At 50.2% G+C, this 22605-nt stretch overlaps 1 long non-coding RNA gene across 5 annotated transcripts; it reads left to right on the top strand.

The window, feature by feature from the left end:
* The first annotated feature begins 1880 nt into the window (after window positions 1-1880).
* LOC114015508 (uncharacterized) lies at window positions 1881-22569 on the top strand. Of its 5 annotated transcripts, none has more exons than XR_003559485.2 (4): window positions 1881-8827; window positions 9196-9295; window positions 15581-16443; window positions 18276-22569. It is a non-coding gene; the product is annotated as an uncharacterized LOC114015508 (long non-coding RNA). The 5 variants fall into 5 exon arrangements; XR_003559486.2 differs by having other exon boundaries at window positions 15581-18376; window positions 19316-22569; XR_008735085.1 differs by having other exon boundaries at window positions 1885-8827; window positions 15581-15725; window positions 16335-22569.
* Window positions 22570-22605: the final 36 nt, after the last annotated feature.

Here is a 22605-nt window from a genome sequence, read left to right as displayed (position 1 = left end):
TGGAGGAAAGTGAGAGATGAGGATGGATGGAGGGAAAGGTTCATTACTGATGCAGTGAAGAATCAGTTCACCAGTGAACCTGGTGGAAGAATGTCAACAGGGAAGGGTGAAAATCTGCCATACCAAGGCTTGTCAAATGTCCATCCCAAGCCCAGGTCCTACACCCAACATCAGGCAATAGATTGCTGGGAGAGGAAGGAACAAGCCTGGCAGATGAATCTTGCTTTGATGAATCTGAAAATCAGTGGCTGAGGGACAGCCTGGACAGCAGGATGAGCCTGCAACGTGGTGGGTTGTAGCTCCCACCATGGACGCCTTTAATGCCCTCAACCTGCTCATGGCTGTGGTGGCCATCCCCTATGAAGGGATGGCCAAGAGGAGGACTGTTCAGAAAGGGGAAGGGAGAGGAGAGGGGGGTTATCCCCGTCGGGCAGGATACAGCACCCCATCACTCGTGGAAAAGGGGGAATCTCTTGGGTTCCTCCTGATGAGCCTACGAGCATCTCCATCGCACGGCACTGCCTCAGTTCCTCTTTCCTGGCCACAAGCAAACGACGGTGCTGAGTCTCCTTTCATGGGGCTGAGACTAGGCAGGAGGGCAGCGTCAGGCCAAGCATGGTGGGGAAAGCGAACCTGTTGTGCCCAGCCTGTATGGCTCTGCCCTTGGGGTGGATGTGGGAAACTCTCGGTCTTTACAAGAGACTGGAAATTCTGGTATAATTATAGCCCCGCCGTGGGTTGTGAGAAACCAAGGGGCTTTACAGGTTGCTGCGCCAGGCAGTCAAAGTCACGGTATGCAACTCCCCCAGGAGAAACACGGAGCCCCAGCTGAGCCATGGCGTGGAGCAGGGCAGGATCAGTGCGAGCCCTCTGGGACTGCTATTAGCCACCCCCTGGAAACCCCTTCCTCTGGCTCTGCAGCCCTTCTGCCTGGGAGCTGTGTGTGTTCTCTGATGAAATGTAGAGTACCGATGGCTCCGGGGAAATCGGTTTTCAAGGAGGGCAATGGTTTGGGGTGTTACAAAAAGCACTGGAACGTGTGCTCCGGGGTGGCTGTGAATGGAGGAGACCATCTTCTTAATTTTTCCTCTATCAGCCTTTCTGGGTGAAGCTTCTTCTTACCCCAAGGATGAGCCACAGAGCTGAGAGATGTCATTGCAGGAGGGTTTTGAGCAGCAGGCAGGCAAGCAGGTGTCTGTCCGGGCTGGTTTGCTAGCACCCGTCTTAGCTTGGAGCTTTTATTGCTGTGAGTCTAAAACTGCCTTCCAATGCAGAGGTCTAAGGCGGCAGGTTTGCAGCCCTTGGTGTGAAAGCAGGAGCGTGAAAGCAAAACCTTGCCTCAGTTTTGCCACATTCAGAAATTCTTTTGTATTTCTAGTAAAGTGACAACATCAGTTAGAGCTGCTGGAGGAAAAGGGGGTGCTGTACTTGTCGCTGCATGGGCTGCTGTGTCTTTTCTGGTCCTCCCTCCCAGCTCTGGCTCTCGAGTAGTTTAAACACGTAAGCACGATGTGGGAAAACTGAGGATTTCACCCTAACTTTTATGAAACTAATATAGTTCATAGCAGCCTCTTTGTAAAGTAAGAAATGACAGAAATGCTAGAAATGATGACTGAAGCCTATGGAGCATTTTTTTGCACAACAGCTTCAACCCCTAGTGCAAGGCCAACAAAGACCTTGCCTGTGCGTGAAGGTTTATTTGCTGAAGGCTGAATTATCTGGGGCTGCTCACATCTGTTACTGCCTTGCACCACGATGATTTCACTCATCTCTGAACAACCAGGAGTTATTCAGCGGGGCCTGATGCGTCACAACCCGGTCCGTGAGATATCACATGCCTCACCATCCCCAGATGACGATCAGTGCAGGTAAGGTTGGATATGAGCCCAGAGAATTTTAATAATTCACTTTCACTTTGTGTGGCCATCACTGATGAACGCTGAGGGCTTACCAGAGTGGTGACCTGATGTTCAGGGCAGGACCAGATCTTAAAATAGGAAGACGGGAATGAATCGTAATGTTTGTTTTCCCTTTTATTGCCATATTGTAAATGTTCACATCCAGCCTGAGCCATCAGCTAGGTGTGACATGGTAATCCTGGCTTTCCGGGAATCGTGCCCTTGGTGACCCACAGACCCATCGCTCTACCCATGACCCCAGTCTGAGCTGACTTTAGCACACCTCTGTTTTGTCTTGAGATGAGAAATATTTTTGAGTCCATCATACCCCTCCTATTCCTTATGTTTCTGCAATTTTAGCCATTTTATTGGGTTTTTGGCCAGAAGAGGAGGCTGGCAGAGTCAGAGCTATTTTCAGCTGGCCCTGCTGCCTTGCACACTCAATCAGTTTTTCTCCAGGTGGATTTGGGACAGACCCAATTCTCCCCAAAACCAGCATCTTTCCATCACCCACTTCAGCTTCTGAGGCTGTAGGTGCCACTATTTCAGCTGGCTCTGAAATAGTCCAGCTGCCTTCAAAAGATGAGTGCTTAAGCTTTGAAAATCCACAAACCTGAAAAAAAAAAAAAATCCCCAGCCCCTTCCCCCTGATGCTAAGAGCTACTCTCAGTTTTATATGCAGGCAAAACCTGGAGTTTCACTGAAACAAGCTGTGAGAAAACCTCCCTGTCCTGCAACCCTTGCCCTTTTTGCAGCTATTTATTGTGTGCTTTTGTTACAGCCTCCTCCTGTATTTAGACCTGAAGAAGGATCCTGGCTTAAGACCAAACTTTGAAAAGCAAATAGATAAAAATTAAACAAATGAGCTCCGGTGCACAAAAACCCACATGCACAGAAAAGCAAAATTCACAAAATAAATATTTATTTTGCTTGTCTGAAGCTCCCTAAAGAGGCAGGGAGGACTTTTCCTGCTGGGATGAGCCACATTCCTGGGATGAGAGCCATTTGACGACAAAATGGGCCTTGGGTCTGAATGTGGACTTTGGCCTCTGCCAGGAATTAATTAATCTGCATCGTGCTGCTCTTACCGAGATTGCAGCTCTTTGGTTTCCCACTTCAGGATGCTGAGCCTGGGGGTGTCCCTGCTTCAAAAATTTCCTCCCAGAAATTCTGGCACAAAAAGTGACTCGGTGAGACCTGGTGACTGATGTGACGGGGTTGGCGCGGGGCTGGGTGACGGGGCTCATTTACATCTCGTCGAGAGAGAAGCTGGGTGTGAGCTGCTTTCCTGTCAGTGCTCTGCTCGACCCAAACCCACCCCCCCCCCGTTTGCTTTGTCTTTCTCAGGGATGGCAGCGAGACCTCGGAGGTCAAAAAGCCCTGCGAGCTTGTCAAACCTCTTTTCCTCATGTGTGGATTCACTGGTGTCTAGTCTTGGGGTTGAGCATGTGCTTTGGCCTCTCCTTTGTCGCTGCTATTGTTACATTTGCTATTTCAAAGAGGTTTGCAGGAATTTTTGAGGCTGCTGAAATCAGGTAGAGCTGAGGCGCAGAGGCAGAGGCACAGATGCCATCACCTGCATCCCATGCCTTAGCAAACAGAGCTGCAAACCCCCAGGGCTCGCTGTGCAGACATCTCTCCTCCTCCTTTCCCCAGGCTGTCACCCAGCCTGATGCCGTTGCTATGCTCCATGCTGATGCTATGCTTGCAACTCGTACCTGCCCTGCTGTTATTTCTGGCCCCTGAGCTCCCGTGGGCTTCGAGGGGCTCCCGGTGAGGAAGCACCTGCAAGCTCTTTGCTCAGAAAGCCAAGAGCATCCTGTGGCCTCGGTGTGTGCCGGGCTCCCGCATGTGCTGCCCCCTCCCCGAGGCTGTATGGACCCCAAAGGGACCCTCGTCTTGCTTGTTCAGCCCTGCATGCTGCCTGGAGATCTCCATTCTCCTGGGAGGCTGCCTGGCTTTGGGGCACTTCCAGCAGCAGCTCACCCTCTCCCCGGTGGTAACCTCAAAAGAATTTAGCAGCGATCAAGTATTCAATGACTATTTCCAATGGTAAGGGCACCCCCGGCACCCCCAGGGGCTCTGGGGACCTCACCATGACCAGCTGGCTAAATTGTCCCTGCTCAGTTGGGTTGGTGCAACACGTCAGCTGGGCCAAGCTGCACCTGTGGCAGTGTCCCACTGCCAGTCCCTCTGCTCCCAGGGAACTTAGAGAAGCTCGGAGAAGAGAGGGCAGCCTGGGCTTTGGAATTGCAATGCATCGGCTTGCTGCAGAACTCCTTAGCAGGTGGCTCCGGGGGTCCCCAGTTTGGAGGGAGCGCTGAAGCTCGCCCTGTGCCATTGCATACAGCAGGGACACCTGCAAAATAATTGCACGGCACCCCAAGCAGGCTGGGGTCTCCACCCCAAGACTGGTCACGCAGAGCTGCCCGGGCAGAGCCCTGGTGTTTGCCCTGTCTCTGCCAGCCATTATGGCATGGACATCACTCCATGCTGTATCACACAGCCTCCCACCTGCCCTGACCTCACCCCGCACACCGGAGCTGGGTTTCATACCGCGCCGCACCGCCTGCTCTTCCCCTTGCCCCCTTCTGTACACTTCCTAGCCCCACAAGAGCGTGTGCTTGTCTTCAAAGTGCAAGGCTCACGATTTATAAATAAAAGAAATAAATAAGGTCTTTTTATGTTCAAAATTAGCCCCAGGCAGACAATGTGTACGCGCAGTGAAAGACTCGGTTTCCTGTCTGTTTGTCGAGGCTCCTAACAAGCTTCCTCTGTATAACAAACCCGGCCGGAGGGCGGAAAGGGTAAGGACCGAACTGAAACGTGTGCAGTGGGATTGCACAACATCCCTGGCCACTGGCGGTCTCTGGGGTTCGTAATCCGGGGGGATCTGGGGGCCTGGGGGTGCAACATCCCTCCTGCACCCACCTACCCCAGGGTAGTGTAAGATCCCCAGCAAGCCCTCGGCTGCAAACATCGGTATGGGACCACACCGGGGAGGCGCATGCTCTGTCCTGAAATAGTTCTTCGGATCCACAAATGAGTCATTTGATGTCTTGACCAAAAATATCTTTCTTCTTGATGCACGGGTCTTCAAGGAAGAGCCGGACGCCGTCTGCGCTGGGTGCTGTTCAGCAGTGCTACCCTGGGAGCTGCAGCCAGCGCCAGTGGAACCATAGCCCGGAGGATGTTTGGGAGGATAATCCCTGCCAGGAGTGTGGGAAGAGCAAAGCCAGCGCTGAGAATGATGATGCAGCGTTGTTCTTGCGGTATTTCTGGCCCAGCCAGAAGTGGGAAGTATCAGAAATCTCATGAGACACAGCTTGGCCTTGTGAGATTTCCAGCTATTTTGCAAACCCCCTGAGGCATGGATTCATCTCTGACCTGGTTTTCTCCCTCCTTTATAATGTTTATCTCTGTAAAATGCCCTTTTGCCCTAAGGGGTTACCCGGCTCTGCCTCACTACCCCGCTGCAGGTACAAGGATGAGGCAGGAGCACAGGGGTTAATGCACCATCCCACCCTGCAGCCTCCTGTACCAAAAAATAGTGAGGGGGAAAAAATGGATGAGAAGTCTAATGGTGTTAATAACAGCAGTCAAAAGGAAATACATCTCTCGTCCACTGGCGTACTCAGTATGGCAGAAAAATCCCTTCTCCCCAGCCCTGCAGCTTGTCTGGCACAGTATTTATGGAATAAGCAAAGTGTGGAATGCAAGGGGAGCTCCTTCATTAATGACTAACTCTATTAAACATGTCCCTCTGCACATGGATGGGTCCTGCTGTCCCCAAGCTTGTCTCCCGCACCTGTGCCCAGCAAGCTGGGGCTGCAGGTACATGGGACACGGCCACCTGCAGCATCCCAGGGTCAGGCTGAGGGAACCCACACTCCCAGCAGGCAGCATCACAGCTGGAATGCCAGCTCCCTTCCATCAAAGCACTTTTATCTCCTTCAGGCCCAAAGAGTTTGGGAAAACTGCCTTTTTGAGTTTTGTTGGGGACGGGCAGAGTTTGAAACTTGCAGAATTGAAGAGAAATCAAATCAAAGTTGCCTTTACTTTTCATGCTGAATTTCAAAAGGACAAAGGTACACGAACACTTTGATCATTCTTAGCATGCATCTGATGAGAGCGTACGTCCTGGAGCTGATACCCAGTTTCCCTTTTTAATATCTCCTCTGCCTCCCATCTCACTCATGCAAACAGGGGTGCTATGCACGCAGGCGGACGGAGGAGGCTGCAAACACTCGATTTCCTCTCCAGCTATATTTTTGCCACTAGTGAGCAATCCAGCCCTTGGTGGGAGAGAGGCAATGACAAAAATGCAGCCCTAATCCCCACAGTGTTAAGCAACCAGCTTAACATGGTTAACCAGGTGAAGCAACCAGCTTAACCAGGTTAAGCATGCACCAAGGACCTCATGGGCATCGCTGGGTCAATGATGGTGAAGGTAATGCCAGGCTGCAACCCACATCACCCAGCTGGGGCTAAAGTCCCGAGCAGCTCCATGTCCCCCTGGAGGTTTGGGTGATGATGGGGAAGCGGCGTCGCGAGGTCAGGTGGCTACTGCTCAGGTCCACACCTGGAGGCATCACTGCTGGCCTTGGCCACCACCCCTGGCGAAGTGCTTCAGGTCCCTGCCAGCATCAGAGGAGGGTGAGGGCTGCCTTGCACCCACCCCACGGGCTCCCAGCCCCCACTGGCCCCCAGGGACTCTGGTAAGGCCTTCAGGGAAATCAGAGACTCCTCTGGAGATGGTTTTTTTTATTTTCCATGTACTGGTGGGTATTTCCAAGGCAAGGTAGTGTGATACAGGCAGGCAGATATTAGTCACCGCTGCAGACTTTAAAAAGTGAAAACATGAAGTTGAAAGCTACCAAACCTACTTCCCAAATCCTACCTGAAAAGTAGTAAAACTCACTTAAAAAGGCACAAAAAAAGTAAAAGTTCCAGCTTTGCTTCCTTGGGTCTGTTTTTTGTTGTTGGTGGTGGTGTTTTTGGAGAAACATCATGCTTTATTCTGAGAAAGAGGAAGCGCTGGGGCCATTGGCTCTGCGGGGCTGTGCATCTCCCATGGGTGCCCCTTGGGAGAGCAAAGATAGGGGGTGAGCCCCAGCACCCCTGGTGGCATTGGGCAATGCAACAGTGATGCTGAGGTTTCTGTGGCAGGGCCAGGAGGTGCAGGAGGAGACACATGGGTGATACAGGAGAGGAGAAGCCTCCCCTTATCCTCACCCTCCGCCCTGTTAGGGCTTTGCACGGATGGGTTTGGGCACAGGGCTGATCCCCACTTCTGCACAGCCACATCCCGCCGGTGAGCTTGGTCTCAGCTGCACCCAAAAAGACACACCGGCCATAGCGGCTCTTTTCTTTATTTAACCCTCCCCGACCCCAGGATGGAGGAGCCACTTCCACATTTTCTGCCGGCCATGGCCAAAAAGCACTGGAGCCGTTTCTGCTCTCCCTGCCCAGCCGGTCTCACTTGCAGATGCTCAAACCACACGCACCTTTGCCCAGCCCGGCCCAACACAGATGGACACGGCTAAAAATACCTACAAACACCGCCTGGCCCCAGGCGTCTTGTGAGGGTCTCACAGCCAGAGCAGCTGGGACCGAGAGGACAGGCTAAAAATAGGGGTGCGGTGTGCGTTTCAGAAGATCCCGAAACATAAGGTGAAACTCGGTCCGGGTTAGCGGAAGAGCTGAGTGTGTCGAAGGGCTTATTTCTGCTCAGAAGGGCTCAGCAGGAGAAACGTGGGAGCCTGGTAGATCTTGTGCATGGACTTAGTGGGCTATCACCATCACCTCCGTGCATCACCCGTGCTTGCTGTCTGGAGTCACCACCCATGCAAGGGGCTGCCTTCTTGGGGACCAGAGGTGCTAAACCTTTGTCGTACACACAAATTTTCTTTGGGGGATGAAAAACTGGAGGTTTGGCTCCCTTGCTTCGTCCAGCTGGTGTAGGCTTGCATGCAGCCCAGAATCCCCCTGTAGCTGCACGCATGCCTGACAGAGTCTGTGCAAATCAGCTGAGCCCCATCCTGCCCCAGAGGATGCTCAAGCCCTTCACCCTTTTATAAGGACGGCAGCTGGAGCAGGGGCAAATCTTTCTCTGATGTTTCCAGCCATGGGCCACGAGTGGCATTCCTGAAGGTGTGTGGTCCTGTCCAGGTCCCCTCAACCCACCACCGAGCTCAGGGGAGACCATCGCAGCCCTGTCCCCACCAGCCTTGCACAAACCGCTGGTCCTTCTCCTTCCTTGCACTGGGTGAAATCAGAGCTGTTATTTCAAAGAGCAGCTTGTGATTTATCACTGTAATCTCAACCACAAGTTGAGCTGGAGTAGTTAGGGGAGCCACGAGGAATGAGAGAGAAGGGTTAGCTATTAATTTCTGCATCCTCTATGCTCTTGAGGTTTTTATTTCTTCTGTGCAAGAGCAAGGAAATATGGGTTTCTGCTGAGTAAAGAGGAGAAAATGAAAAGGAAAAAAAATTGCCCAGGATTTGTGCTGAAGTAGCTCATGTTGGGCCGTTTCTTTGCATAATATTAAAAAAACACCCAGCTTTCTGAACTTTGAAAGCTGAGGTCATTGCAGAAACCGGAGGCACCAGTCCTTTCTCAGCAAGGGTAACAACCTGGGAAGGGGAGCGGGGTTGTGCTGGTGGGTCCATGGGCAGAGCTGGGTGCGGTTTCTTCTCTCTTTCTGCCTTTCCCCCTTGTCCATAAGTCACTTTTACAGCTCTCAGCAGTCAGGCTGGAAAGCGCAGCTTTGCGCCGATGTTAATGAGTCTTTAAATCAAAGGGGCAGCGCAAGGGTTGTGTTGGCCAAATGAAGCCTTGCATCTCTTTGCAGAAAGGGCCAGGCTGGGGATGCACAGCTCGGGGTGTCAGAGGTACAGAAAACTCCCAAACACTGACTGGCTGTGAGGTAACAGCTTTTTCATCTTTATTTGTTTTGTTCTTATTTTGATCTTTATTTATATATTATTCTACAGTTTATTTAAGGTCGTAAATTCTATTTTCCCCTGCTTTGCTTTGCTGTGAGGGGACCTGGAAGCATATTTTTTAACTAAATATCAGTGAGATACACATGTAGTTTCAGACTCTGGAGATTTTTAACTAAATATCAGTGAGATACACATGTAATTTCAGACTCTGGAGATCTAATAAAGACCCCAAATTTACAAAATTTCCCAACACTGGAGCCTGGTAGAGCCCTTTGCATGCAGTAGTCTGAGCTCCTGATATGCTCAGAAGAAACTCATCAGTTTTTTACTTCTTTTCCTTGTCTTACAGAAGAAAAGGCTGTTTTCCAGGCTTGCTGCAGACTGCGGAGGAGTCAGACAGCATTTTAACTCGGTCTGAGGAAATGACAAAGCATTAACTCCCCTGGAAGGTACTGGAATAGTTTTCATTAAATACAATCTTTGCGAGAATCCCACAGTTATTTTCCAAAGAAAAAAAAAAAAAAAAAAAGTTGTTCTTTCTTGGCCTTTCTGGTTTGCTAATCTACTTTGACATTTATTAGCAATTATTTATTTCCTTCCCTGTTGGCTGTTTATGGTGCAATTTTTCAACAAAATAGGCATTACTCAATAATAACCTCTGCAAAAAGGCAATTAGGAAATGTGAAGTATGTCGCAGGGATGGCTTACAGAGATTGTGGGCCTTTTCCCATGTACAAAATCTCATTTTCTGGCCCAGAGGACGCTCAAAGATGCTGCTCTGGGCAGCAGACCCTGGAGCATCACAGCCTTTACCACATCTTTTCTGCAAAGGACCCAGGGGCTTGTCCTTGCTGCTTACAGCCTGTGCAAGGAGCAGCAAGCTGAGAACCTTGTGTTTAGGAAGACCTGCTTTTACTGTCTCCTGGGTAATAATTTTCTTGCTTCCCTTTGGGTTTGGGTGATGAGGAAGATCTGTAAGAAAACAGGATTCTTGTTCCTTAATGAAAATGCTCCGCACTAAAATACTCCCATGAGTTCCCATAAAATCCACAAGGTAGTGCGAAACCAAAAAAAACCCCCAATAATAATAATAATAAAAAAATTAAAAACAGCTCAACCTTTCAGTGCAGCATCTCAGGAGCATTTCCCCATTCCCTGCCTCTGCAGGGAGAGCCTTGTGCTGGCTGCCTGCTCTGCAAAATCCCCCCAGAGCCACAGCTTTCCCAAGAAAGGGCTTCACCATGGCTTCTTGCACGCGAGATGCCACAGCAGGGGAAAGAAAGAGCTTTCCATTGAAATAATGGAGCTTGTACAGAAGTAAAGCCCTTTTCTAGCTACGCTTGCATGCAACACCTTGTACTGATCTGCTGCATCCTTCCTAGTGGACCCTGATGGGGAGCTGGGGCATGACGTGGGGTGCTGGCATGGGGTTTGGGCACAACGTTGGCCCCTCTCTCATCTCACCCAGCTGGGGATTAATTGCAAAATCCATCCCAGAAATCACCGGGGCTGGGTGATGGCAGGAAACACGCTAGAGAAGGGTGAGAGAACAGCGGGTGCTGCTCAAAGGCGGGGGACAGCCCAGTCCTGGTTCTGCTTGGCTGGAGCTATCACCTAAAATAATCAGCCTCACCGCAGTATTTTTGTTGGTTAGGGAAACTTATTTTTCATTTTCCGACCGGTTTCCCGGCCAGGACAAAGGCGAGGGCTGCTCACGGCAGTGGTGCTGGTTCAGCGGGCAGGCGGTGGGGTAATTTGGCACCACGTGCCGCTGAGCTGCGGTTCCAGGTTTGCTTTGCTGTGTCTTTTCGCCTCACCCATGGCACTGGGGAGGGCTGCATGTGGGCACAGCAGAGGGGAGATGCAGCCAGAGGAGCACGGGGAGCTGTGCTGCTCCCTGACGTGGGATGCAGGGCTGGGATAGAATGCAAATCCCATGGATGGTGTGGGGTCCCTGCCAGGGTGTCTGTTTGTCTGCACAGAGCAGCTCTCCGCACTGGTCCCAGCAAAGCCAGCCTGGGGCTGAAGCTGGACGCTCTTGTGTCATCCCTGCCCGTGGCTCTGGCAGACCCATAAAGATCAGAGCTGGAACATCGCCCTGTGCGCTTGGCGATGGTCATTTGGCACCATCACAATCTGTCTGCTGGTCTTGCCGTGGGACCCGCACCGTGGGGCCATATATCCAGCTATAGCACAGTATCAATTCTATAACAACCCCCCTCTAGGTTATGATAAGCTTGTTAAATCACCCGTGCTCTAATAAGCAATATACATAAACCTTCTGTAGACACCAAACACTCCTTGAGACAAGATTAAGCTCACCAATAACAAAGCCAGTGAAGTTTCATCTATTTATATGAACCATTAAGGCATATGGACAATCCAGCATGGATTTCTTTATGTTTGCCATGAACTGTGCATTCCCTAGTGCTGTGCACTTACCCAGCCAAACCGCTCCCTCTGCTTATATTCAATATTTCCTCTGTACTTCAAGGGGCTGAAAACATTTCTCTTTGTGGATTTTTTGAAATTCCACCCCCAAAACAACTCTCTGGATCATTTAAAGTGTGATTGTTTGTACCAAGAATCCTATAGGGAGTCTGGGAATTATTTTACTGCTACAAACTTTTCTCATGTATTATCAAAATTCAAATACACTAATCCCAATGTTACTAAAATACAGGGCTAGATAAGAGTGGCTTGTTCAGTGTATGGATTTCTTTTTAGCTGCTTATTCTTAGTAGCTGGCATTGAAGAAGATGCTTTTCTGTTTGCAATAAATCTAACAGCATGTCTCGCAAAAAGAAAAAGATGACTTTTAAGCAAACAAAGGCAATCTCTGAAATTAGGAGTTTCAAATCCTTCTGGAAAATGTGTATGAGGATCACAGGGGAAAATATCTCGCTAGAAATAACAACCACAGCCTGGAAAGTGAACAGTGGAAATATCCTTACGTATGAACAGGAAGAATCCACAGCCATTGAAAATCATTACAGTCAGCGTTAATTAGGGCTGATTGACTAAAAACAGAGTCTGACATGAACTTGGCTTTGCTCGCAGGGCTGCTCAGAGTCACTGTGAAAACCACATGCTAAGTTGTTAAAGAAAAAAAAAGAAAAAGAGCAGGTGGGATTTTCCGTGGCCCTGAGTGATGGAGGAGCCCAGTATTGGGCATCAGCCCCAGTTAATGGAGATGGTGCCACCTGCTCCCCAGCACCAGCCCTGTTTTGCAGCCTGGGAGAGCGATGATGGATGCTCTCCAGGATGGGAGCAAGTGAGACCTCATGTCCCTGCCAGGGTTGTGCACCTCAGGAAATGTGAAGGCAGGAACATGGATGGAGAAGCTGTGCTCCCTGTGAGCCTGTGTCCTCAAAAGGTGGAAAACAGGGAATTTAGAAGCCCTTCTGCTTCATCCTGCTGCAGGCAGAGCTGCCGTGGCCACATCCAACCTCACCGGCGGTGCACGGTGATAGCCAGGAGCCCTGCCTCAGGGTGCTCCTCTCTCCAGAGAAAGTTTTAGGGCTCTGAAAAACCACTTCCCCAAAATCATCACTGCTCTTTCACCGTTGGAAGGGCTGAAGGGCCTGCAAAAACTAGACAGGCATACCAAGTGTCACTGGAGGGGGAACGTAGAGAAAGTGGAGCCAAAGCCTGGTGAAGGAGGGCTCTCACCAGCCGGGGATGCAGCTCTGCTCTTTCTGCAAAGGCTCAGTGCAACCCCCGCTCTGCAAGGAGTCCCGTAGGACCCATCTCCCTGACCCTTGCTCTGAACCTGGAAACCTATGATTTCATGATTTTCCGTGAGGTTTTTTGCTGTCATAAATTCATACAGCTTTAACAACCTTGCTGTTGACATAAGTGCCTGATCCTGGCTGGGGCTCACAGTGCCTGCTGCCTTCTGCAGCCACAGAAGCAGAGCTGGGGCATGCACTGGGCAAGAGCATTTTCATCACCAGCTCTTTTGGCTCAGTTTGGGAGATGGAGAAAACAAGCTCCCCCACCTCTTGCTGCAGATTTTTCTGCACGGTTCAGGGCTGGTTTGGCTCTGTCCCCACTCTCTCCGTGCTCCCTGCACACCTTGATCCCCTTCCCCATGTGTTCCAGCCATAAATGTGATGGTCAGAGTCTCGCTATTATTCACCATCCTGTTTCTTATACAACTGTGCAAGCTGTTTGCTCGTTTGACTCACTGGCTGCTCCCTCCACAGAGGGTTTGCAGCAGAGACTGTGCTGTGAATCAATACAGTTAATTCAGGAACGAGTCACTGGCACAAATAATTTAAAATACTCTCTGGAGTGGGCTGGTTTGCACCTATGTTTGTAGGACACAGACTCGGGTCAACTCTCTGGGGAAGCTGAGGGCTTCCATTGCGTCGCCAAGTGGATGCTTCCCTCTTTGGGTTTTTTCCCTTTGAAAAAATAGATTTTTGTACTAAAATCCACCCCTTGCTCCTGGGAGCTGGCAGGACAGGTGAGGGGAACAGGACCCACCACTGCCCACAGGTACTGGCAGCCTTGGAGAAAGCACCTGAGTGCGCATTGGAGCTCAGCAGCTCCGAAAAGAACAGAGCATCGTGGGGAGCTGCTGCCGCAGGCCCATCCCAACGAGCTGCCTAATTGACTGTTTAACAGCCTGCTTCACAGCGATGCCTCCAACTGTCCTGGCACTGGGTTTTAAAGCTCTTCAGTGCCAGCCTGGCTCTGGGTGTGTTCCTGGGAGCAAGGAGGAGGGGACGCGGGTGCCATCCCTGTCTGCCCCCAACTTGGTGTCCGCTGCAGCAGCTGCGTGGCCAAGAGTGGATGAATTTGGCTGGGTGGTTGTGTCCAGGCACACGATAAAGCAGGGCTGCAGCTTGCTTTCCTGGCCGAGCCCTCGAGCAAACCCAGTCTCACGTATAATTGATGGTTTATTCCATCCAAACAACAGGGAGTTTGAACTCAGCCAGGACGCAGTGCGTAAAAGCTGAAGGAAACCCAGCAGCTGGGTGGGAAAGCTTCACCTTTATACATGACCCTGCCCTTCATGCCAAACATGTTCCAGGGATGCCCCCTTGAAAGGAGATCTCTTTTCTCTGCCTGCACACAGCTGTTTGGGGTCCTGGAGCCAGTGTCGCTCCCTGGCATGGCTGCCAAGGTAGCTGGCAGAGGAACAGAGAGCACTCCATATTTAGAAAGTTAAAGGGGGACCGAGTTCCCTAAAGGGATGGACCGAGAGTGAGAAGGATGGCAACTAGGCAAAAGCACCCAGCTGCTGGAGCTAGAGGGACCTCTGTCCCCGCCATCCCTGCCATCCCCCAGCATCAGGGCGGGGGGGCACCCTGAGCTCCCGGCGCCCAGCTCTGCTGCGTCCAGGTCACACCAAGCCACATGATCTGCAGGGTCAGAGCAGCAACAACAGGAACAATCTGTGGGAGAGGAACTTAGGATGAGCCCAACTTCTCTAAAAGTATAAAAAGACCCCGGGGGCCGCAAAAGGCTTCAGCTTGCACGTCCTCTCCTCCCACCGCTGCTGCTTCGCAGCCCTGACGGTTGGAAGCGGCGTTGTCCCGGTGTTGTGCAATACCATTGCTTTGCACTTGGCATCGGCTCGCCTGCCCTCCCAGGAAAGGAAACACAACCCCACTGATGCGTGAAGGTCCTTCACAAGAGAGCAAACGGCTCTGCTCAGCCTCTGTCCTGCTTGGGGGTGATGCTTCACCCGGGTGATGCTCCCATGAAAGAAGTGAGCAAGCCTGTCGAAAAAACTCACCCCAAATTCCATTAAAGAGCATCAGGGGAGGGAACTATAAGCAGTATCTCTGCTTCTTATCAAAGGATGCTCGTGCAGGTCAAAACAGGAGCAGGGCCAATTAATTCCAAGTCACACAGAATTTCAGCATCTTGCTGGATGTTCCCTCACTAAGCACAGCTACACCAAGGTGCATGACACTTTTTGGGCTTCCCATTGATTTCTTTTTTCCCTCTGCATGTTTTGGCATTTCCACTTGTTGACCCAAGCCAGCTGTGGAGAGAATGTGCCCCTGGTGCACCACAGCTTTCGCAGCAGTTCTCTGCATGTGCCCTGAAGTGAGGAGTTTAGACAAGGACATTTTAAAGCTTGTTTTTTGGCTTGAGGAAACACTAGCTCTGTCTGAAACCTTCCAAATGGCAGAAAAAGACCCACTGAAAATGCAGGTGAAGCTTGTCAGGTGGCCCCGCTCTGGACCAGCTGATAGAAAGGCACATCTTGCACACAAGCCTATCTCCAAGCCAGACCTGGTGGCACCCTCCAGGAGGTGGGTCAGATGCTGTGACTACCACCAGGCACCTCTATAGATGCTTGTGGGGTTTTTTCATGAGCTAAGAAAAAAATATCATCCTATACAGAAAACCTTGCTTCAGCCATACCCTTTGGCCACCGTGCCTGCAAGGCTGTGATAGAAACCATGTTTGGTGTGACATTTTCTCCTAGCCTAGAGGAAAACATTGCTGATTGGAGAGAGGGGAGGAACAGAGGGGAAAATCTGATCTTGAATTCTAGGTACTTCTGGCTGCCAGAAAATTGATCTTTATTATTAAGGCAAACCGTGAGATCAGTGAGGAAGAAAACTCAAAAAATGATGAGATTTAAAACTGTGGGCCATGGCCACTTGCAAGGCAGCTGTGGCTTATGTGTTTCACCATTTTTTCTAGCGAGTCACTTAAATGAATCAGGACCTGAGATTCCAGGAATTCTGTTTTTCTTTAACTTATAGGAAAGGAGGAAGAAACAGATGGAGACGCTGCTTCTGAGCTAAAAATACTGTTTAGAGAAGGACATCTGCAGTGCGGCTTTGAATGCCAAGGTCCTCAGTGTTTGGGCTGTTCTACTTCAGATGTCACCTCCTGACGTTGGGAGAGGTAGGAAGACTGGAAATGAAAGTGAAAGATTGTAGCCATTCCCTTTTCCCTGGAAATACTTCATTCAGCTTCATGGGTTGCAACGAAATGGAAAGGAAATCTCATTTTCAACTTGTGATGCAGGGCAGGGGACACCCCCGAGCTGGCCCTCCCAGTCTGGGATCCCCATGCGGTGGATCTGGACTGGCACCAGCTGCTGGAGGCCTTATGGGGATGTGGGAGTTGCCAAGAAGTCTGATGAGCCATTCATAAAACTTCTGGGAGAGTATTTGTGAAAGCCAAGCATTCCGCCCCCACCCAGCATCGAATAAGTGACCTTTGTCTTGTCTTTTATTTTCACTTTCGAGCTCTTGCCTTCCAGAGGTCAAGCAGTTTATAAAACTTGGCAGCATTAAAGAGGCAGGATTAATCCTCCCAGTTATTTTATCTTGCTGGCCACCATGTTATCTTGCTTTTGCCAGGGTTAGTAATTACGCAAAAAAAAATAAAAATGTTCCAAAATGCCGCAAGTCAGACCCCAGAGAACCCAGGAAATTTGTGTTAAAAAGCACAATCTTTGCAAAAATACCCTTTTTCATCTTTGCCTCTCCATTTGGAGAGTCTTTGCAGTTCTTGTTTTTCAAAAAAAGGAACAATTCTGATGTAACGACAGGAGTCCAGGAGCTGGAGATTTATGGGGGAAAAAAATAACAAGTATTGTACAGCTCATCGTAAAGCGGTAAGAAACCACCTGTGCTTCCCTCAGGCCTTGTTAAATCAGCTCTGCAAGAAGGCACTGTCGCTTTGCTTCTTGAATATGGTTTGTTTTATAAGATTATATCCATCTGGGGCAAAGGAGTGGGCGAGCTGGGCCATAAACCTCCATCAACTATAACACGTCCCTGTTATTTAACCCCTAATTATTTAACCCCTATAGTAGGATGCGGTATCTCTTATCAGGGGTGAGTGGGAACACCACCTCCCCTGTGCACTGATAGCAGCAACACCCCCTCGTCCGGAGTTAAACATTAATGAGCTGTCACAATGCTGGATTACCAGGAATCTGTTGAGCTAAGGTCATCCTTAGGGATGAATGATGAAGTTTATTTTAAATATCTGTGGGATATGGTGGGTCAGGGCTTGGAGGGAAGACTCACGCGAGTGTCAGCAGTCCCTACCACGGCTGAGGTCTCTCTTGGCTAATGTCAAGGCTTCATCAGACTTCTTGCTTTGGTCTTGTGGTCCAGCGGCTGCTTCCTTCCAGATGTTTAAAGGAAAAAAGCCAGAGAGGCAGGGGGAAGGCTTGGTTTCTGAAAGCCCTTTCAGCGCTGCCTTTATTGCTGCTAATGGTGTGGCACATGGTATTCTTGTTGTTCACGTGAACCTCTTCAGATGGTGGCTCCATCTGAAAGGGTGTGTGGCAGTGAGCTCCCCCGTCTAATTACCTCTGCCAAGCAAAAGTGCTGCCCTTTGGGGGTGGGGGTTAATTTCCCATCTATTCCTTTCACCTAATGGCTCCTTGTGCTTAGAGTACAAGCCATGAAAACAACTCTTAATCTACCTCCTGCCTCCCACCAATTATTGAATACCTGGATTTTATTCCTTCTCATTTGTCTTTCTAACTACCCTAATTTTTCCAGTTTCTCTCATCAGCGTTTTCCCAAGCTCTTTATTGTTTTCTGATTGCTGTAATTCTGCAATATCTTTTGGCACTAAAGCACGGCTCCCCAGAGGAAGAGGCTCATGAATTTATACAGCGACATTATGCAGGCTTTTCAGATGAGTCTTGGGGCTGATTTGGATGCCCAGAAAGGCTCCTTCTGTTCCTGCCTCTCCTGTCGCTTCATCCCTTTAATGAGCGGATGCGCAGAAATTAGAAAGTAGAAATTGCTCAAGCGGTTTGCTATAAAGAGTCATGAAAGTCTGGGTCAAGAATTTTGGAGACTAAATGCTTGGTCTCCTCCATCCTTCCTCACTCTCTACACCTCTGACTCGGCAGGGCACTTCTCTCTTCATTTGTCAAGACAAGAGTTTCAGCCTGGGAGGAAATTTTCCCCGTGGTACTAATTTTTTCTTCTTCTTGCAACTGAAGCACATTTGAGAATTTGTTCCTGAAACTTCCCATGTTCTAATTTTACATGACGGGGCTGTCAGAAGCAGCGCACGAGAGAAACAAGATCTCCTCCACAGCTTTGGGGTGACTGTGCCGCCTTAGGAGGGATGAAACTCAGAGGCTTTTCCCCTGCTCATTAATGCCAAATTTCCTACCTTGGCTCCAGGGATTTTATGTGACAAAGACTCAGCCTGAGCCCAACACGACATTCGACATCGGTTAAATCCTCTTTAAGTGATACTACCTCTTTTTTCTCACCTGGCAGAGGAATCTGCCTTCTGAGCAAACACTTGAATGAAATACGTTGGGGTGCTGAGAATAAACACATTCCCTGGGAACTTATTTATCTTACAGGGCTGCCCCAGATTAAGGATCAGGTGAGACAGGAGCCAAACATTGCTCTAGGGCTGCTTCAGGCAACCTTTTCTTTCCTCTTCCAGTAATTGTTTCTTTTCCAGTCCGAGAGTGGAATTTAAAAAAAGAGTCGCAAATTACAACAAGAGATTCCGCTTGCGAAATATTCTGCAGTTTTTGAAAGGCAAGAGCACGCAGCTGCACGGTAAGTGCTGGTGGGTGGATTGAGATGCACACACTCATGTCAGGATCTGGTGACTTGCACTGATCAGAGATCAGTGTTTAGGTCCCTGATTCTTCACGACTGTTCCTGCTAGCTCATCCCACTTGAAAAGACCTGATATTTGCAAATCCTGTCGCTGGTGAGAACAGCTAGTGCTTCCTAAAGGTCCTCCAGGCAGAACGCTCAAGGACAGAGTGGGCAAGCGGTTTCCTTTATGGCTTGTTAGTTATCTGCCTTATCTGCCTCCTCACGAGTGCAGGATAAGATGAGCAAAGACTAATGTGTAATTACTTGGCTGGGAACCAGGAGGGGCTCAGAGAAAACATCTGAAAATCCAAACATCTTCAGTTCTGGGAAGGTTTGTGTTGGCACCTGGTGGTGGGGTTTGAACTCTGTTGAATGTCAGCTAGGACCTGCAGCGTGAATTTGCAAATGAACCTCACAGCAAGGTTCAGTCATAAATTGATGGATGTGGGCTTGGGGTGTTGCAGTCCCAAGGGCTTTGAGGCTGAGGTCTGTAAATGTCGTCTACTACCCACGAACAGAAATCAGTGTCTATCTGCTCCCACGATTATTGGTGGGAGGAGGAAGACCTCCTGGACTGAGGTCTCTCTGTTAGCATTTTTCTCTCATGCTAGTTCAACAAGAGCAACATGGCTCCAACTCAAGGCCAAGCCTTGGCAGTCTTCCCAGAACCACAACCAGGATCAGTCATGGTGCCCAATACTGTTTTCCTGGCCCCTAATTAGTTGGTTTACATTAGCACAGATGTTCGGGGTGTCTGACGGCACATCCGCCGTTGCTCTTCATGTCTCATCACTCAGAAGCCTGCTGGGGCTCCATTTTTTGGAGCCCACAAGTGTCATCCCCTTCTGCCTGATGAGTTTTTTCCTCTTTTCTGGCCCCGTGGTGTGTTGACAGAAGCAGGTCATGGGACAACCTCTCACGTGGAGTGAACCGACTGCATCTTGGTGCAGTCCATTCTCACCTTTTTTTCCCTCAGAGCGGCCAGATTACGACCATAAAAGGGAAAAACGGAATATTGGGCGCAGAGCCCTGCGCCCATTGGCTGAGCACCCGTTCGCAACGGTTTCGGGGGAAATAACCAGGTCGGAGTAATTTTTGGGCCAAGAATAAAAACAATGCAACAAAGCCATGTGGTTCACCATTGAAACCAAGGCAGGACTTTCGGTGTCGGTGCCTCCTGTTGTTCTTGGTTCCACCTGCGTGAAACTGCAGCAGGGCCCTCACTTCCACATGGGCACAGTGTCTCAGCCGCACGCAGGTCCTGGTTCCCGTAAAACAGCTCTGCAGCCATGACCAGCTGATGTCACCTAGGGTAACATCTGGTGTTGAACTGGAAGGATCTGGTGGCCAGGTTGGCCGGGAACCAGAACTGCAACCACCTTCTGTCAACCCATAAACCATCTCTGCAGCCATGACCAGCTGATGCCACCTAGGGTAACGTCTCCTGGAGGTGAACTGAAAGGATCTGGTGGCCAGGCTGGCCAGGAACCAGAGCTGCACACACCTCCCGTCAACCTGGTGGCCTTCTGAGTTGGGAAAGCCCAAGCACCAGCTTCCTGTGGTTGGATACCTATATCCATGCCTGAAAACCAGCAGAACAAAGTACCTTCATGCCTGAACATGTCTTCCACCCAACCCTTGTGAGACCATTTGCATAGTTAAAAACAGGACTTTAACCTCCTGAGACACTCGCCTAAAATGTGCCACCAGCTCTGAGTTACAAGATTTAATAAATACAATAAAAAAAGTCTGAGAGGGTTTCCTGGAAACTTTGGCAGCCTTGCCTTGGGAGCAGAGCAGATGTTGGCAGCAAGCAAAGTTCTTGTAAGCTGTAAAGTAATTTTCCTATTTAATGGTTAGCTTGAGAAATCTGATGGCTGGATTAGGGTATTTGTGCTCAGGCACATGGAGAGCTGAAGTATCAGCTTCACCCCTTCTGGGAAGGCCACGCCTGTGTAAATTCTTCACTTGTTGCCTTCATCCAATAAGAAAAAGATGGTTTTACGGTTAATGCTGTTCTTGGAGTTGGAATTGGGCTCCTGTCACTGAGCCGATTTCTGCCTTGCCTTGTGTGCTGAGGGTGGCAGCTGGGCCATCTGCAACAGGGAGCGTCTCTTCTGGAAGGCAAACCCAACTGCCTGCAGAATGAGCCAGCAGCCTGGCCACCATGCTGGAGGATGTTTGCATTAATCACCTCCCAGAAGAAGTGTCTGGCAGCCTTTGGTTCCTTCCTTAAACTGAAACAGGGTGTTGGTCCCCCCTCGCTGGCTGCTCCAGGCAGCATCAAGTTGATAATCTGCTCATTTGGCGAGTCTGTCCAAGTCCAGGGATGATGAGCCTTGCAGGTGGCTGCGCAGATGCTGCAGCTGGCTCTTTTCATCCCTTGCTTCAACTTTCCTCCCCATTCCTCCTTGCATGCTCCCTTCCCTCCCAGTCTCCTCCCTTTCCTCCAGGCAACTTGTTTTGGATAAGCACTGATGATGCTGTAGATGCTCCTGCACCATCACCCCACCTCTCCCTCTTCATCAGGCCCCTTCCTCTGCTCTTGCCCCAGTCCCAGGTACCTTTTGCTGTTCCGCAGTAGCAGTGCCTGGGTTCTCCTCGCTCCACCACTTGCTGCAATTTCTCTGCCTGTTACCACTGCAGCTATTTCTTCAGTGGTGACCGCAGTGGTGAGCCCCAGGACCTATCGCAGCATCACAAGTCATGGTGTTGGCCCCACAAAACCAGAGGGGAAGCACAGTGCCTTACTCATTGGCATCGGAGTGATGCTACCCCATCGCCTCCTTCCCAGCGGGCAGTGGTTTGGGGAGAAGGGGAAGAGGTGGCTGTGTTCATATCAGGGCAGAGTGCCTGCTCCGTGGGGCTGGTCTCCTCCATGGCCATCCACCCAACATCTTGGGGCTCTGCGAAACCAGCCTGGGCTGCAAGAGCCACAGTCCAGATAAAGCATCTTTTGCAAGTCCGGGATGAAGGTGGTGTTTGAAGGTTTGTTATCAGCGTGGTTCAGGGTAACGCTGGTGGTAAAGCAGCTTTGAAAATTGCAGCGGGGACTTGGGTAGAACCAGCCCAACCAGAAGTTGCTGCTTGCTCCATTTTAGTACATAGACTTGAATCATCAGGTCCTTGGGTCTAAACTACGCTGTTCTGCAGTATACGTGAAAAAACTTGCTGGAAGTACCGCTTAAGCACTATGTGTATTTCAGATATACCCTTCTCCTTGGAGAATAATACCGCCCCAGAGCAGAGTTGTGCTGATGTCCCCATTGTGCAGACAGCAAACAGAGGCCAGGGGACACGGCAGGATTTACCCCAGGCTGCAAAGGAAGCCTGTGGCAGAAGCACAGTGAGTCTGCCTCCAGCTCCCAGCCTAAGCAGGCTCTAGTCTCCCAGACCACAGGTTTCCTTTCCAGCCCCTCAGCCCTAACCCCAAACCAGCCTGCAGAGAGCAAGAGGGAATTGCACAAACCCCTTGGCTGCACTTCAGAGAATGTCCCTGAGTACCACCTGGGTACCCCTGGGATAGTGGCAAGCCCAAGTCCCAGGCGCAGCCCAGATCCTGTGCAAGGGACACCTGGCCCTGCTCCAAGCAGCCAGGGAGAGTGAGCTAGAAGCTCTTAAGGATAATACAGATCCTTCAAAAGGCAGTATCCCTTATCAAAGGGCCACTTTTCCCCAGCAGGATGGGGACACTGCCACCATGCTGGGCGACACGTTGCACAGCGCCTGCAGACGGGCAATAAAGCCAAGCAAGATGCAGCAGGGCTAACTACAACAGGCAAATGAGCACTGAAAAAAATAATAATAATAAAAAAAAAGCTTTAAATACATGACAGCTTGGTTGAGTCCCTGTTCCTGTATTTGCTTAGCTGAGGGCTATCTTTATAAGACCTCGCTACCAGATGTTCCTGCATTTGCATGTGGGGTGAAGGGAAGGGATGCTCAGCGGGTCCCAGGGGTGCTGGCTCGGTGCTGGAGCCAGATGGCGATTGCCACCCAGTGGCTGTGCGCGCCACGCTGCCTTTCTGCCTTGCAAAGTCCCTAAAAATAAAGCATCACTTCTGCAAGCGCAGATCTTTTTGGCAGCTGAAGCTGTTGCTTTTCTCTTCATTAGCGATGGTGAAGCCTGAAGCACAGTCGGTTTGTGCTCAGAGTGCTCCTCTTTCACGGCCAGAGTGGTTTGG

Source organism: Falco cherrug, chromosome 14 (genome assembly GCF_023634085.1).
Source record: "Falco cherrug isolate bFalChe1 chromosome 14, bFalChe1.pri, whole genome shotgun sequence".
Lineage (NCBI taxonomy): Eukaryota > Metazoa > Chordata > Aves > Falconiformes > Falconidae > Falco > Falco cherrug.
This window is presented reverse-complemented; position numbering and strand designations above follow the sequence as displayed.